This window comes from Echinops telfairi, unplaced genomic scaffold (assembly GCF_000313985.2).
Source record: "Echinops telfairi isolate 266 unplaced genomic scaffold, ASM31398v2 ScPeMD7_8;HRSCAF=38, whole genome shotgun sequence".
NCBI classification, from domain to species: Eukaryota; Metazoa; Chordata; class Mammalia; order Afrosoricida; family Tenrecidae; genus Echinops; species Echinops telfairi.
This window is the reverse complement of record NW_022103905.1, coordinates 3,536,379-3,554,675: the sequence shown is the minus strand read 5'-3', so window position 1 is coordinate 3,554,675 and position 18,297 is coordinate 3,536,379. Positions and strand designations below refer to the sequence as shown.

Genomic DNA, 18,297 nt, shown 5'->3' with positions numbered 1-18,297 from the left:
GTAAAGCGCATTTGTACATCGTTTCTCAAAACATTTTCTCTCCATTTAAACCCCCGACATTAGGTCCTCATTTTTCCCCTCCCTCCCCGCTCCCCCCTCTTGCATGAGCCCTTGATAGTTTATAAATGGTTATTTTGTCATATCTTGCCCTGTATTTCCTCTATTTTTTCTTTCCTCCTTCCCCACTGTCATGTTTACCCATCATTTACCTCTCAGTAATTCCTCTCGGATGCATTTCAGTTGATCAAACATGACCAGGAATGCTACACCCTCCTCACCGTCAATTTTAGATTCCCTGCTATTCCCCTGTCCCTGTCGTTATTTGCTCATCGCTCCCCTCCCTACTCCTACTCCTCTCCTAAGCCTCCCCGGAACCATCAGTCCCTTTGCTGTCTCCTTGGGATTGCTTATCCTGCCTATCTTACTTATATCGACAGACACCAAGAGAAAAGAAAGGGAGAGAGAGAGAGACCATACAAACATTTCCAAATCTGTCCTGGTGCAGAGTAGATGAGTCTCCCTCTGCTAAACAGCGAGCATGTCCTCTTATAATCCAACCCTCTTTTCTTTCAGGGATCCAGAACCCAGGACCACTTCTCAAACAGCACTTAGACCTTTTAGACCTCAGAGTTCGTGTCCAAGGGGCACGCCTTCTACATGACCCCACTTCTCTTCCTGCAGTCAAGGATGGAGCGGTCTCCTGTCCCACCCCACCCCATTGAACCTTTAGACTATGGCCCCCTTGTGAATATCCCCCAACCAGTTCAGATGAGGTGCCAAGCACTGCCTGCCCACCCCCAACGCACACCCAGTGCAAAGTCTGCAATCGAGATAACTCAGGAACTTTGCGGCTTTGCTGCCATTGCTGGTCTCTTGCATGCCCCTCTGGGTTTGTCCCATGTGGGCAGGTCAGACCGGCAGCACTCCCCAAACTGTATCTTCAGTGCTGTCTCTGTAGCCCTGTCATCCAGGGAGGGGACGCTGTGTCTTGAGCTGAGGCCAGCCCTGCAGTCCTCTCTGTGAATAGGCTGCTCCAACCAGGATCGTCACCCTGATTTTTTCCCCCACTATTTTGCCAGTTATTCTCCATTTGTCCCATCGATCTCCATAGAGCCCAGACTCCTGTCTGCCCAACTCAGCCCCTGAGAAGTCACTTTCTTGCTCCTAGGTTCAGCCCAGTTTCTGGGTTTGACCACCAGGAAGCGTGAGCCGGAGCTCAGAGAAATCAAAAAAGTACTTCTTCCTAATATTTTTTGTTTTGTTTGCTTTGGGTCATGCCTGAGAGGGCAGCGGACAGGAACAAGAAAAAAAATGATTTTTTTTAAACCTAGATTGCCTTGAACAAACTGTTGGTAAAAGTGTGACTATTAACTATTGTGTTAGTGACGACTCAAAGAAAAAGTGAGGAGCGTGGTAGAGCAAACAGAAATTACGTTAGCGAAGCTACATCTATTGTAAGGAACAATTAGCAGAAATGTGAGCCTGGATGTAAAAGGCGCTGTGTGAGCACTCAGGAGGAAGTGAGAGACATGAGGAATAGCCTGGAAACGGGTGGAGAGAGATCCCAGTGATGCTGTGGAAGAACATGTCGCAGAACATAGGCTTCCACGATGTAGAAAGCAGAACCGGTAAATGATGGAACCGGATATTCAGTCGAGAAGCAGTGTTGTGGCCTGCTTTCTTCTGGTTGGTTTTAGGTCAATGCAAGAAAAGAGATAAATCAAGGGAAGCACTGGTAAACAAAACGACAACAAAAAGGAACTAGGACTTGGGGGACATGTTCAGTCTACCCAGACTGTCAAATGTGTTCAAATTAAGAAGTAAGCATGAAGAAAGTGTGCTCTAGAGGTTAAAGATGGCTGTACATCTTTTGCTAATAACTCCGAAAGATCAAAAGGTGAGAACATTGAGATGTAATAAAGGATCTTTTTTTTTTCTTTTTTAACATTTTATTAGAGGCTCATACAACTGTTATCCCAATCCATACACACATCAATTGTGTAAAGCGCATTTGTACATCGTTTCTCAAAACATTTTCTCTCCACTTAAACCCCCGACATTAGGTCCTCATTTTTCCCCTCCCTCCCTGCTCCCCCCTCCCGCATGAGCCCTTGATAGTTTATAAATGGGTATTTTGTCATATCTTGCCCTGTCCGACCTCTCCCTTCACCCACTTTTCGGTTGTCCATCCCCAAGGGAGGAGGTCACACACAATTCCATGTAATCGGTTCCCTCTTTCCTACCCATTCTCCCTTTACCCTCCCTGTTTTGCCACTCACACCACTGGTCCTGTAGGGCTCATCCGTCCTGGATTCCCTGTATTTTCAGTTCCTATCTGTACCAGTGTACATCCTCTGGTCTAGCCAGACTTGCAAGATCAAATACGAGTCATGGTAGTGGGAGCGGGGAGGAAACATTTAGGAACTAGAGGAAAGTTGTATTTCTCATCATTGTTACATCACTCCCTGACTGGCTCATCTCCTCCCTGAGACCCCTCTGCAAGGGGATCTCCAGTGGCCTACTAATGGGCTTTGGATCTCCACTCCGCACTCCCCCCATCATTCACTATGGTAAGATTTTTTGTTCTGATGATGCCTTACACCTGATCCCTTCGACACCTCGTGGTTGCATAGGCTGGTGTGCTTCTGGAAAGACCTCTTATCTGCATTGCATCTCTGTAGCATACAAAGGAGGCCCACAAGATTCTTGAGAATTTTATGTCAGCAGAAACACAGGCCTCCTTTACCCTCTGTCTTCCAAGCGGGTGCAGTCAATGGAAGACACCAGTAAGAACTGAGCAGATGGGCAGAGAGAAGTCAGCCTCAAAGCAGAAGCACTGGACGTCTCACTTCCTACTGACAGAAAAAAAAAAAACGACTTGCGTGCAAACACGTGCTAGATTGCATTCAAAATAGAGGGATGTCCAGAAGACAGACCCACAAGCCAAGAGGCACCGACAAGAACCATTCAAACTACTACCAGGCATTGAGGCCTTTTAAAGATCTCCCAACTATATTTTTTAATTATTTTGTTTTACCTCTATGAAGCCAATTTCAACACGTGTACCATTTCACACATCCTAACACAAATTTCATACCGATTTTTTTCTGATGTTTAACTCAAAACTTTATGCGCATCCCTTAAATCAAAGGGTGAATTAGATTGCCAAATACTTTTATTATTTACTATTCATTGTCACTGCTTGATGTATCACTTTCAGAGAGAAGTATGCTAACATCTTCAACCATTTGTGAATTTGTCAATTTCTTCTTATATTTCTATCACATTAACTGTATAATTGATGTATTTTTAAATTCTCGAGACCAGTAACTCCTTTTTTCTTTTTTTTTCTCTATTATTTTATTTCTTTTTTAAGCCGGAATGTCAATGCTGCTGCCCTATGACTGCTCCACCATTGTGTTTTGGAAGGATATTGTGGCAGTTACATAATCTGGTGTCAATTTGAGATCATGAGTGAAGGGGTGGAGTCTGGCCTGTCAATCAAGATATAACTAATGAGGCTTCTTTGTGGGCCTGGCCTCCTCCTGAGGATTCTGGGAACTCCAGAATTCTTTTTTCCCTTGGCTCACTCCCTTGGAGACACGCTACTGACATGACACATGGCACTACGCTGATAGACCCAGTGTCCTGGGAACTGGAGGAACCACGTGGATGGAGATCCCTGTCAGCGCCGAGATGCTTACAATGAACGCCACTGGATCCAGAAGACTTTCTACCCACCGGCCTGTGACCATCCTGCATTGGAGTCATTGCATGCATTTCATGAGTCTGAAGAGGACTTTATAGATTAGTACAGGACATATGGGCCAATATTGGACTTATGGACTTAATCTGGACTGGGCTGGGATGCTTTCTGAATGTACAATTACCCTTTGTATAAAACTCTCTCTTATACACACATGAGTTTCGATGGATTTGTTTCTCTAGTCTACCCGGACTAACACACCTTACATGGCAAAAAGAACTTTACAGATATGACAAAATTAGGAACCTTGGGGGAACGGACCTACATTTGGCTGAGAGACCCAATGTAATCACAAGAGTCCTTTTCCTGCTGTCATCTGAGGGAGATGGGGCTATCGATAAATGTTCTGAGTGATGCAAAGTTGTTGATTTGGGAAATAGAGAAAGGAGGCCAAGGATGAGGGCAGCCTCGGGAAACTGAAGAAAAAAGAAAACAGACTCTCCCCTTGTGAAGCCAGGTGGGATGCAGCCATGTCATCACCTTGACCTTAACCTGGTGAGACTCGTACCCAACTTTTGAACTGCGGAACTGTGACATGCTTGCATTGTCTAAGTCATCGAGAAAGTGGTCATGTGTTGCAGCTGCAGTGGGGAACTAACACGTACAGCATTCTACTTGATCTACACAATTCCTGTGGTGGTCTGCTCCTCAGCTACAGCCTTTTCTCATAACCACGCTTGGTTCTCCTGTCCCAAGATGCTTCACCACCCTTAGTTTTCTCTCCCCTAACCCTGCCCACACCTGGGTAAATCGCCGCTTTATTCAAGTGTCCTACACAGTGTTGTTTGAGGATGCCAACTGTTTCACACCCAGCTGACCGCTAACGTGGGTTTGGGAAAATGAAGCCCAACCAGATTCGACTGATGTTGAGAGAACTAGACCAGAAGAAAGAGCACAGTCAGATGATAAAAACCAACCACCAACCGTGCTAGAGAACTGAATATACAAGAAAGGGAGGGAGAGAGAGGGAGCTGGGGGGGGGGCGACAAGTGGAGGAGGAAAGTTCTAGGAAGTAATTGAACAATGGGGCAACTTTAAAATGAATCTGGTGTCCAAGAGCAAGTTATGTATATACTTGAGTATAAGCCGACCCGAATATCAGCCGAGCCACCTAATTTTACCACAAAAACTGCATTTAAAATGTGCTGAAACACTCGGCTTTTACATGAGGATATACGGTACTTTGGAGCAAAGATAAGAACGTGTGGGAAGCTGGGTCGGAAGTGATTGCAGTGATCCAGGGCCTCTTGATAGAGGCCTGAAGTAGGAGCCAACATTAGAAATGCAAACAAAGATTGGACTAACATAGAGATTAGGGGGGAAGAATGATTGGGTGAGAGGTAGGAGGGGCCTCTGGGAGAAGAGAGAGAGAGTTGGCCTTCCGTGAGCAGAAATGAGGGATTCAATGCAAAAGCCTGTTTGGACTACTTTGGGTCAGGTGGGTGTGAAGTTTTGGACTAAGATTTCGTGGGATGGCTGTTGCATGAGTGTGGACTAGGAGAGCGGCCTAGGGCACATGCGCACTGGAAGAGGAAGAAATAAGATTGTGTAGGCATACGTTGGTACTGTTGCAAATTTAAGCCCAGACAATCGCAAACCTATCTAAGAGTCAAAAACCAGTGATCTGCAGGTCAAATGCAGCCCAGACCTTTGCGGTTGTTGTTGTTGTTGTTTTTAATTAGTTGCCATCAGTAAAAGCATTGGCGATCTCCCAGACTTCGGCCCCTCTGACAACTGCATGTCCACATTCTTCCATGGCAGATCCTTGGCTGGGGCCCAGTAGCCAGTGCTCATCTCAAACTTGAACAAGGTTCCAGACCCAAACCAAACTCACTGCCATTGAGCCAAGGCTGAGTCACAGTGCCCTGGGGTTTCCAAGGCTGTAACTATTTACAGGAATCGAAAGCCCAGTCTTTCTCCCACCGTCCAACGCTTAACCACTGCACCACCACGGCTTCCGCACAAGGTTCCAGTTCCTCTCAGTCCCGTCATCCATTTACATGACCTGTTCAGCAGCCTTTGCGTGTATTTGACTGTGTGGTCCCTGCTAATGGCAAGGAAAATCCTTGGAGGTTCTTCATGAAACCACTGTCATAGAAAACCCTCCTGGAAGAAACTGAGAGGACGAGTGGGGACCACTTAGTGGGGGCCAACACTGTCGTGTGCTCACTTCAAGGAGACAGAGAAGAGAGGCTGTCGACTCTCTCCAGGACAGAGTGGGACGAACTCATCGGCTTTCCACGGCTCTGATCTTTGCAGATGCAGACTACCGCTTCTTCCTCCTGGGTTAAACTGCTGACCTTTTGCATTGTCCCACCAGGAAAAAACCAAGCCGATGACCATCTATTAAGTGGCTGTTTCAGAAAGTTGGGCACCCGTGAGGGCCGGGTCTAAGCAATGAAAATGGAAATTAAGGCATGAATACGAGACACGTGCTGATGAAATGTTTGCAACAAATGCAATTCATATATATATGAACGATGACCTCGCTCAGAGGGTTATAAGAGATGGTGGCTTGAGGAAGCAGATTGTGTTACTCAATGTGTAGGAAGGTCCAAGGAACAGAGAAGGAAACGAGCCCCCCTTGAAACCCCATGTGTGTGTGAATGCAGAGAGTGTTTGAATGCTACACCCTTCCTCTTGGCACACCTCCTCTTGAGTAATGGCATCACCAGCAGGACCCTGAGTCACCAGGGACTGGGTTACTATATTATTAGCAAATAAAGCAACTAGAACACCGCAGAGTAATATGAGAGCTGTACTGGCAGAGCTGTTAAAAGACCCGACTTTTGTTTAAATATTAAGCTCTGATGCAAGGGCCGTTGGGCCAGCAGTGGATGAGGACTAAGCGACTAGAGGTTGGAGCAATGGTATCAAATGTTCTGACGAATCAAGTTTGGGAGTCCCATTGAGTCCTTTAGCTCCCTACCTATTTAGGGATGAATTGTAGGAATTGTCCTTACAGGGTTTCTGATCAAGAGTTCCTAATACTAGTCATGCTGTGGGGATCCCTGGGTGCTTCAAATGGTGAAGTGTTCTACCCAGCTCTACCAAAAGATTGGTGATTTAAAGCTTGGAAGAAAGGCTTTGAGAAGACCACCGCCCTGCAACGCTATGGGACCTTATTTACGAATTAACACGGCAGCAACTGCTCGGTGAGTTAGTCATGGGCACTCTGCACAGAGATCAGTGCACTCACTTCTGAGAAACGCCCTACAAAATGTGCTTAGGCTTGTTTAAGGAGCCCTTGCAGTGCAGCGGTTTAGTCCTCAGCTACTTACCACAGGATTAGTGGTTCAAAGTCTGGTGGTTCAAAACTGCTCCATTAAAGAGTTGTGGCAGTCGGCTGTTGTAATGATTTATAGCCTTGGAAATCCATTGGGGCAGTTCTACTAGGTCGTACAGGGTCTCTGCATAGAGCAGCGTGGGGCCATATTGAACCTCCTCTGGCTTTTCTCCTATTGTCCCAGGCAGAGGTCAGAGAGGAGGCCTCCGCCTTCCACCTTTCTTTACCCTATTCTGCTACCAACTTCGACAACTCCTTGCAATGGCCACACACACCTCACAGAAATACTCATGATGAAGGGGTTTGTTCAGGAAGTTCACAGAATCAGAAACTATGAAGGATACAGTCATTCGTCCTCAGCAACACCTCTCCTCAGCCAGCAGCCCAGTTTCTAATCTGGTCTCCAGCCTCACAGCCATGTGGCCCTCTGCCTCTGTGGGCCAGGAGGCCAGCGTGCTGCTCTGCCTCCCAGGCTCATGGTCTCAGCGCTGCTTCTCTGTTCTGTCTTGAGGTGTCCTGGATGCAGCCTCCGCCACTTCAGACAGCAAATAAAAATCTCAAACTTGCTGCACGGATGGTTCTGCTTCCAAAAGTCCTGGGATTTCTCTCTCTTGATAGTGAGAGGACTCGTCCTTATAGTCAGGGGTGTGGCAATGAAAACTGGCCTTTATTAGGGTTACACACACCCCGTTTGCACAGACCCACCCAATCATTTGGTGGGGGTTACAGCGAGATGGGCAGAAGAGCCCGACTAGGAAATTTCACTACGAGAAGGAATCGACTGGAAGGCTTGGTTGTTTTGGCTTGGCTTGACTTGGTCTGGTTCCTTTTCTCAGTAAGCATTTTACTAAATAAAGATGGTTCCCTGATTCTTTAGGGGTCACGTTGGGGACACTTAATTTTCTGGTCAGAAGTCAATGAACTTGACCATCAGAGAAAATGTGACTCTGAGATAGGACTGACAATTTCACCAAGTCAACACCATTTCCAAGCAGAAAATTAAAAATATACAGAAGGAAAATATTTACACTCTAGATTCAGAGAATAAAAATGGTAAATCAATCCTGAAATTCATGGTTTTGACTGAATTTTTTATAGAAGGGGGAAAGCCTCATTGCTCTGCTGGCTTTCGCCAGGGGGAGCTTGATCTCTTACGTTCTCTATGATAAATATGCACACCTTGGCTTCCCCTCAATTCTATCTTTTTTAAAAAATCATTTTATTAGGGGCGCATACAACTCTTCTCACAATCGATATAAATATATCAATTGTGTAAAGCACATTTGTACATTCATTGTCCTCATTATTCTCAAAACATTTGCTCTCCACTTAAGCCCCTGGCATCAGCTCCTCATTTTTCCCCTCCCTCATGAACCCTTGATAATTTATAAATTATTATTTTGTCATATCTTTCCCTGTCTGATGTCTCCCCTAACCCACTCTTCTGTTTCTCCATCCCCCAGGGAGGGGGACACATGTAGATCCTTGTAATCGGTTCCCCTTTTCCAACCCACCCTCCCACCACCCTCCCAGTATCGCCACTCACACCACTGGTCCTGAAGGGATCATCTGCCTTGGATTCCCTGTGTTTCCAGTTTCTATCTGTACCAGTGTACATCCTCTGGTCTAGCCAGATTTGTAAGGTAGAATTTGGATCATGATAGTGGGGGAGGAGGAAGCATTTAGGAACTAGAGGAAAGTTGTATGTTTCATCATTGCTACGTCGCACCCTGACTGGCTCATCTCCTCCCGGAGACCCTTCTGTAAGGGGATGTCCAGTGGCCTACAGATGGGCTTTGGGTCTCCACTCCGCACTCCCCCCCTCATTCACTATGATATGATTTTTTGTTCTGATGATGCCTGATTAATTTCATCTTTCACCGTTGACTTTTAGCCAAGTGTATTTCAGCCTTCTTTTAAAGTCTGCATATGCCTGTCCTGGAGAAGGGAGCCAGACCTGGAATGAATGCTCTCTCAGCCTCACATCAGGGCTCAGCTTAAGCCTTGGTTTCCTGGCTCTGTTAAAAGATCACGATACAATTAGTCATCCGCTTCAGGAGCATTGGAGTTCCTGCTCAGAGTCTGACATGTAAATAACCTCTGAAGGTGGAGTCTGATGATAATCAGGGGACTGTCCAATTACTCGGGCCCATTATTCCTTGGAATCCAGCATGTGAGGTCTTGACACAGTGGGGGAAAATAAAGACTCTTTAATTAAAAGTTATACACATGTTGTTTGGAAATGGTTGGCGCAATGCCACCTTCTAATGGCTTGGGCAGAAGGAGGTATGGGTCGGTAACAGGTGTATCAGGTTCTCCAATAACTCGTGTTGCTAATATGTCCAAAGAAATGGCACAGTTATCTTGCTGGCACAGCCTTGTCTCGGAGAGTGTCAAGAATCAGGAGACGCGAGTGCATATCGCAGGTAGTACCATGTATTCTTTTTTGATGGAATAAAGGATTGATCTGGGTGACTTCAAAGGGCCCTTCCATCTCTAAAACTGTGGTTCTATAAATAAGATGAAAGGAGAAATAGAGTTCCACAAGAAGGTACTCAAATGGGAATATTTATTCTTCTAACTCTTCAGCGGTTCTCAACCTGTGGGTCGCAACCCCTTTGGGGGTCAAATGAGCCTTTCACAGGGGTCGCCCGATTCATAGCAGTCGCAAAATTACAGCTCTGAAGTAGCAACGAAAATAATTTTATGGTTGGGGGTCCCTACAACATGAGGACCTGCATGAAAGGCTCGCGGCATTAGGGAGGTTGAGAACCACTGCTTTAGATTAAGCCGAGCTGTGACATAGTGTAAGGAGCTCTGGTGGTCTAGGGGTTACACACAAGGCTGCTAACTGCAAGGTCTGCAGTTCAAAACAACCAGCAGCCCCACGGGAGAAAGATGAGGCTTTCTACTCCTGTAAAGAATGGCAGTCTCAGAAACCCATGGGGGCAGTTCTACCCTGTCCTATATGGGTAGGACATCGCCTCAATGGCAATGAGTTTGGTATTTTTGATTTTGGGTGACATAGTGGGCCAATGAATGACAAAGGTACATGGAACGTAAGAACGACAGGCTAGGGCATGGTCAGAGTGGTAACCACTCCTCCCATTCGCTTCCCCCAAGTTCCCAGACCAGGGCGGAGGCAGAATAAAAGTATCGACAACCTTTTTTTTAAAATCATTAGTCGACAGCTTGCTGTTGTTATTTGCACTGCACAGAGTTCCTCACCCCAACCTGAGAGGTGACTGTTAGTATTCCCGTTTCATACGTGAGGAAACGTGAGAAGATGGACAAGCAATGGAGCCACTTTTTCATTCATTTCTAGAGCATAATAGAAATAGGTTGTGTAGTTGATCCTAAAGACCCCTCCTATTCTGTGACCTGCAGAGTGGGTTTGACTGCCTAGCCCGTGAAAGGTTCATGCTTAGAATCCAAGTCCAGGTGGCATAAGCATGGGCAGGCCCTCTGACCAGACACCATTTACATGCTCACAGAGACCCCAAACCAGGTCTACTAGACACAGCACTTTCTTAGGGAGCCCTGACAACATATGCTGTAAACAAAGGGGTTGTTCAAACACCTCATTCTCCTCTGGGGACACCGAGGACTGCCTTTAGATCATGTCGCGGAGGAAGCACAGAAGTCTAATCACCACAGGCTTTGATTCCACAAATCAAGAACTGGGCCGAGGATAAATATGTATGTATTCTTCATTCAGGTGGAAAGGCCTCAAGCAGCCAGATAGAAGGAAATTTTCCAGATTAAAAGGGAGTAGGTCCATGGTGGCGCAAGGGTTAAAGGGCTTCGCTACTAACTGAGAGGTTCAAATCCACCCATCAACTCAGAAGGAGGAAAAGTTGGGCGATGAGCATACATAACCTGGAACAGCCAATGGGGCCATTCTACAAGGGGTCATCATGAGCTGGAAGTGAGCTGATAGCACATAACAGGCACGTGGTACTTAAGAATGACCACTGTCACCATCACCCACCAGGCATTTATAAAGCACCACCGATAACCCAGATCATTGACTAAAGATGACAAGTTATTTTTACAGGAGCCAGAATGACGGAGTTGAATAAGGCTTCCATGACCTCAGACAGGATCACAGGGATCATCGGTACAGAATGTTGGCCTGTGGTTGTGAAGGGCCGTCAAGTTGGTTCCAACTCATAGCAATCCTTTGTGCACCACTCAGTCCTTTGCCATCCTCACAACTGCCATTACGTTTGAGCCCTTCGCTGCAACCACGGTGTCAATCTATCTAGTCGGAATGTCTGTATTAGGAGTGTGTAATGTCCTTCTGGGAAGGTTAGGATAGAGGGAAGGAGGGACCTTTACAAGCAAGGGATGGGCATGTTGGAAGCGTGGTTTATAGCAATTTGCCCTTCCCAAGGTTAAAGGCATATAGCCCCAGAAGCTATTGCCATTGACGCAATCCTGACTCATGCAAACCAAGTGTTACAGAATAGAACCACTCCACAAATGTTCTTAGCTACAAGCTGGTTGCTGGGCCTTTCTTCCATGGTATGACTAGGCGTGTTTGGACTACCAACCTTTGTGCCACCCAGGGGCACAGATCTCCGCACTGTGTCCTAAACGTCCTGTGTTTCACAAAGGCCTCTCCTCTTCTCCTGCCCTAATTTAGCACTACAGGGATGCTTGGCTCCATCTACTTTCCTTCACTGACTTGTCTACTGTGTTTACATAGAGTTCTTAGGCTGGAAATGAAGAAGCACCTGGCTGGCTTCAAGATTAATCTGGGTAGTTTCTACTAACCTAGTATCAACTCTTCCTCTCCACACATCCCCACCCACCCACCACCCCCACCACCCACCCTGCTCCTATCGACCACATTGCCAGGGTCAGGGAGGAGGCACACAGTGGGCTGCAGGGCAGGAGAGGGTGAAGAGAAAAGATGAGCATGCATCTGTGCCCACAAAGGCCTGTGTCCAATCCTTGGAAGACACTTCCTGAGTTACAACACATCGGATTAACAAGCCTCGACACAGGCAAGAGAAGAAAGCTGTTCTGCAGAGGAATGCTGATCTCCTCTCACCACTTTCGTTTTCCCTGATGAACACCAGACCCTTGGCCTTTGGCTGACAGCTCAAGAGCTCCAACTCCAGATATGTTTGCATATCTGTCCAGACAGCCAAAAAAAATGAAAGCCCACAGATTAAACATAGTCATTTTTGAAACTACCATCTGTCTCCTTGATGTTTTGGTGTTTGGATACAGTCATAAGCAACCCTCTCTAATCCACGTATTCATTCCATACGCATTGAGTAGCGGGATCGCTGTACAATGGAAAAGGCCATGCATTTTCGGTCCAATGAGGGAAACAAATTCCAATCAACGGTTTACTTCACCCCTTGGGCCAGGAGCAGGGCTGTGTGCCTGATCCTCATTGTACAACAAAGAGGTTCAAAGTTCAAACTTCAAGTTGTGCTTTCAGTCCACGGAAGCCGCAAGCACCTCATTTCCAGTGTCAACGGTTCTTAACCTGGAGCCGTGAACTTGGAAGGGAAAAAAAGTTATATCGTTGTTTTCAGTCATCTCTAACTGAAATGTAAGTCTTTCTTCAACTGTGAATGCAGGTAGCCAACCACAGTTGTATCTGCCGTCCCGGCGACTTTGCCGCCAATAGGAATCTCCGTCACTTTCTTATCCTGTTAAAGGTATTGTCTACACCTTGACGTATTCCTTAGGTTGTCTACTACTTTAAAACCACGATAGATATTAGATATAACTAGATCTTGTGATTGAATGCATTAGTAAAGAAGCACGTCTATTACACACACACAAATTGTTTTAGTATTTGACAGGTGTCTGGGAATTCGTTTCCTTTCTAATCCTCTGTCTCTTACTTTGTGCCTTTAAAAGCATTGTTCTGAGAAGGGACCCTTAGTCCGGACTGAGCTGCCAGAAGGGTAAACCCACCCACTTTCCGGGAGTAGATTGTGACGCAGTGACCCAGTGGAACTTCCAGGAAGGTTCCCAACACTGTGAATCCTCCTGAGAGCAGACTGTTACCTCTTTCTCACACAGAGTGGCTGCGGACCTGCCAGCGGTCCAGCGTTTTAACCATTGCACCACCAAGCTCCTTGGCAAAGGGCTACATGGCACACAGAAATGGTGGGACCCTGCACTCGGGCCCCGGGCAGCACAGGCAAGGGCGCGCTCTGTCCACAGAGCTCAAGGTCCGGAGTGAGAAGGGGCCTGGCCCCAGTGAGTTCATCAGAGGGCCCTTTCCGCACCCTCCAGCGCCCATCTGGCTCTGGGGCACCCCTGGGAGTCAGCGAGCGGTCACTCGTCCCTGCCCCTCGGGGGTCGGGCGCCCCTTCCTGCTGAGAGGCACAGTCCACATGCCCGAGCCTCCAGACATCCCCCCCACCCCCTACACGGAGGACGCCCCCTCCACACCACCAGCCGCGCTTCGCTTTTCCACCGCCCAGGGCCCAGCCCAGGACCCTGCAGCCCAGGACCCCGCGAGGGAAGAAACGCCCTAAAGAGCCCTGGGCAGCACGGACTGCGTGTGTTCCCGGCTGGGACGGAACGTGGGAGCGGGCTGGAGTGCAGAGCGCGGGGCGCGGATCTGCGGAGCCCAGCAGCGGGGTCCCTGTCCCGGCCCCCCTTCTCCAGCCCCGGGCCCGATCCACTCAGGTGCCTCTTACCCAGGGGCGAGCGGAGCCTCAGGCCACAGCGTTGGCACAGCAGCAGCTGCCTGGAGAGACGCGGGCCACCCTGCCTGGCTGGGATCCGCCCGGGCGGAGGCTGGGGGCGGGGAGAATGGGGCTGCCTCCCCCACCCAACCCCCGAAAGGTCCCGGAAGGTCCCGCCGCCGGCCCCGCCCCGCCCCGGCCGGCTAGGCCCCAAGGCCAAGTGCAGACTGCGCGCGCTCGCAGTGCGCCCCGAGGACCGAGCCCAGGTCGCGAGTGCAGTGGGCGCAGTGCGCTGCGCGCGGGGACAGACTGGCCCCTGCCCCTCGCGCCCTGGAGCGCCGCCCGGCTCCCTCGAGCGTCAGCGGAGGCCACAGAGGCCACCTGACGCTCCTGTCCCCTGGGTGCCAACCGCGTCCCGTAGGCCAGGCGGGGGACGGTGGAGGCGGGGCGCTGCCGAGTTCGCTGGGGTCCTCCCGGCGGCGCTTACCGCTGGTTCATTCGGAGAGGCTGATCGCATCAGTAGTAAAATTGTTGTGACCTGGGCAGCTGCAAAAGCCAAGTGCAGTGTGCATGTGGCCTGGCCGCGTCAAGTTTGCACGTGGTTCAGAGGACACAGTTAAATCCTCAGCACCGTGTTTTAGTAAGATGGACTGGCACGGTGGTTGCCACCATGGGCAGAAGGACAATTATGGAGATGGCACAGGACCCCGCAGTGTTTCCGTGGATTGGACATAAGGTCCCTGAGTGGGACCCGACTTGATAGCACCTGACACCAATAACAACAACAATGCTTTAATGAAGCCAAGAAACAGCCAAGACCATCCTTGTGCAATGCCCATCTGACCGCGGTGAAGAAGAGTGGGTGGAACAGCTGGATGGAAGCACCCTAGACTGCCCACCATCAAAGGTGCTAACACTAGATGGACACCGTGGCTGCAACAATGGGCTGAAGCGCAGGAACAGTTGTGAGGATGGAGCAGGACGGGGCAGTGAGTCCTTCTGTTGTTCGCAGGGTCCTGTGAAGGCACACAACAGCAAGAAGCCAACAATGGACATCAGAGAAGTCCCACGTCTCTCAGGAACGGAGCCATTTCCCGGCAAGATCAGCCATTCTCTCCAACCAAACCCAACTCACCACCCTCGAGGCAATTCCGACTCATCCCAACCGTACAGGACTGAGGTAGTTAACGTTTCCCCGAAAATAAGACAGTGTCTTATATTAATTTTTGCTCCCAAAAATGCGCTAGGTCTGATTTTCGGGGGATGTCTTATTTTTCCATGAAGAAGAATATGGTACACATTTATCGTTTATTGCTTTATTGTTTTATTAAAGGAGACCTCGCACTTCCTGTCTGCTCTGGCTGCGCTGTGGTCAACAGTGAGCTGCGTGGCAGCGCCGGCCGCTATGGTCCAGAGTCCAGAGTTATGGTAGTTTCGGGGAGCCTTAATTTTGGAGAGGTCTTATTTTGGGGGGTGCCTTATTTTTCAGCAAGAGGCAAAACTGTAAGTAGGTCTTATTTGGGGGGAATGTCTTACTTTTGGGGAAACAGGGTAGTTTATTGTGCCAACCTGGCCCATAAACACAGGTGGGGTTAATTGAAGGGCAGAAGGATAAATGGCTCGGTGACCCTCGCCTTTCTAGTTCTTGGGTCTCTTGCTTTGCAATGGTCGGACCAGGGTGAAGCTGCCTTAGCCAGTTCCCTGCTTCAGCTTTCAGGGCTCACTTCCTGCGAGACATCCCCGAGGAGAAGCTGCATGGACCTACCCCAATGCAGCCTTGGGTGCTGGAACAGCCACGTGGAGACCCCTGCCAGCACTGAGATTCTTACGCGCTCACTGATTCGGCTTCCCTCCTACAGTCGGCATCACTGCATGTGTTTTGTGAGATGGAGGAGGACTTTGTGGATTGGTGGCAGATACATGGGTTAATGTTGGACTTGTGGGCTTGGGCAGCACTGGGTTGGGCTGTTTTCTTGATGAGCACTTAACCTTTCTATAAAACTCTCTCTTATGAGTTTCTGTGGATTTGTTTCTTTAAAGTACCCAGACTAACACAAGGACAGAGTCGAGCTGCCAGTCTTTACGGGAGTAGAAAGCCTCATCTTTATCCTGCAAAAGAGCTGGTGGTTTCAAACTGCTGACTTTTTGGTTAGCCATTCAATGTGTAACCCACCAGGCCACCAGGGATCCTAGGAGGTCCTTATAGAAAGAGTTTCTGTCCAGAATGAAGCCAGGAGGGCTCAGGCAGCTGTGCTCTGTAGCTGGTATGTCGTCATGTTCTCATGACTGGCAGGTGGATTAAGAGGAGGATTCAGGTGGGTGGGAACATAGCTTCCTTTGGAAGCCAGGTTGCATCTTTTATAACAAGTCTGACTTGTAAGGTGGCACAAGCTGCTGTTGAGGATGGCACCTCCCTTCCCCTGGGACAAAGGGGTGGGTGAGTCAGTAGAATGAGAGGGCTCCTGGGCAGAGTGCAGAGGGGCAGGGTGCCCAATGTATGCCTCACCTCCTTTTGTCTCTCCTTGCTCTTATATCCAGGCAGGAAAAGGAGCATCCATCCTAACTGAGAGGTAATCTCTTCCCCGCTCCCACACACCAAGAAGGTGACTTCACCAACCTAGAGACTCATCTTCTAAGGCCCAGGCTATAAAGTGGCCAAAGGGCAGAAACACCCCATCTGATGACAGTTTGGCCACAATACTGTCACTGCATCAAGCAGGTGAATTGGTGGGACTCATATTATTACTACTTAAGGACAGCCCATCAACCCATGCTCCACATTTAGCCCTGAAGGAAACTCAAATGCTCAGCGAGAAACTCTGGCTTCCAGTCCTAGCTGTGAGGCCCCAAAGGAGGAGGTGCCGGGAAAGCCAGAGCTAGGTGACAGGGAGGCAATGTGAATGGGAGCTCTCTCTCCTATGGGCGTGGACTTTCTGGGTGGCTGGGTTCTCCCCACAGCTTTGCCCTGCGCCTGCCTTGGCCAGCATCCTTGTTCTCTCAAGAGCAGAGCTCACCCCGGTCCAGTCTCAGAGTAGCTGACTTTGACCCAGAGAGTTCTGGGCCTGCAAGGCTTACCTAGAATTTGTGGTGCTGCACATTAGGCTCTGGGCTGTTCACCTCAAGGTCAAGGGCTCAAACTCACCAGCGATGAGGCTGCGTGCTCCCATGAAGACGTATAGACTCAGAAACACTGTCCTACTACGGGTGGACGGAGGGTGCGGGGGCAGCTCTGAGTGCCAGTGGACTTGATGGCGGTGGAGTTTTGTTTGTTTTTCAGTGGAGGGGGGAGTTGGTTTTGTGGGGATGGGTGAGGGGTGTCAAGAAAGTTCAAGGAATCCTTCCCATGAGGCTCCCTCCGGCAGGGCTTCAAACTGGCTTGTTCCAGTTCAGCGTCCCGCTGTGGATGGGCGTTCCCACCCCAGATGGACGGAATCAGATTCCTCGCTTTAGGAAGATCTCCAGGTGATTCAGAATTCCCCCATACGCTTATGTCCCGTGACAGGGAAACTCGGGCTTCTCCCACCCAGTTCGGCAGCATGATCAGGCTGCATGAAGGGGGTTCATACATAAAGCAGCGCCATCAAGCGGAATCTCCCTCTCAGGTACAGTTGGATCAAGAGATGGAATGTCCAATTCCTGAGGCCTATTGCTATCTCCATCCCCAAGGTCTCCAGGCCAAGAAAAGTTCCCCTGAAAATGGTAGCTTTGGGGTTTTCCCAAGAATCACCTCCCAACTCCACGACTTTGTTGCTGTTCTTTGGGGTCAGTTGGCTTCGACTGGGAGTCACCGCGAGCCTGTGTACAACAGAATGACACACTGCCTGCTCCTGCATCATCCTCTCCATTGTCCGATCGGAGCCCACTGTGACAGCCGCAGTGTCGGTCCATCTCAATGAGGGTCTTCTACGTACAGTGGTGCAATCCTGAGCGGGGTAGGTACTCAGCTCAATGTGCCTCAGCTTCCTCCTCCATAAAAGGGTCGTAGCAACACACACCTCCTGCAGTTGGTGCTGTGAACATTGGATGGGGATTTCCAGAGAACGAAAATAAGGAAGAAGTACTCTCTGGGAGAGTGGAAGGGTGTGTGTGACCTGGGTCATAATGCTGCACTGCCACTTAACGATTGTGTGACTGTGAACATTCACCTCAATCCTCATAAAGCTTCGACTTCCTCAGGAGGTGGAATGTACGGATAAAAAAATGCCTTCCTCGCTGACCATGATAGTGGGACAAGAGGAAAGTAAAGGGAAATAGAGGAAAGAACTAGGGGACAAAGGGTATGTATAGAGGTTTTAAGACTGGAATGTACATATGTAAATATATTTATATAAGAGTGTGAGGAAACAGATCTACATGCATGTATGTATAGGTTTCGTATTAAGGCAGCAGATGGACATTGGGCCTCTCCACTCAAGCACTTACTCATTGCAAGAACACATTGTTATTTTAAATTGGCATTCCAGGATGCACACCTTCCCAAATCCATTGCTGATGAAAAATGGGAACATAAGCAAAGGTGGTGAAGAAAGCTGATGGTGCCCGGCTACCATAAGATATAGCGTCTGGGGTCTTAAAGGCTT

General features: G+C 48.8%; 1 protein-coding gene across 1 annotated transcript in view; it reads right to left on the bottom strand.

Annotated features, from left to right (window-relative positions):
- The window catches only part of SQOR (sulfide quinone oxidoreductase), a 63,628-nt gene extending 49,820 nt beyond the window's left edge, over positions 1–13,808 (bottom strand). Inside the window, exon 1 of the mRNA XM_004709494.2 lies at positions 13,730–13,808. The gene's annotated coding sequence lies outside the window, so the exon portion shown is untranslated. The remainder of the gene's footprint in view (positions 1–13,729) is intronic.
- Positions 13,809–18,297: the final 4,489 nt, after the last annotated feature.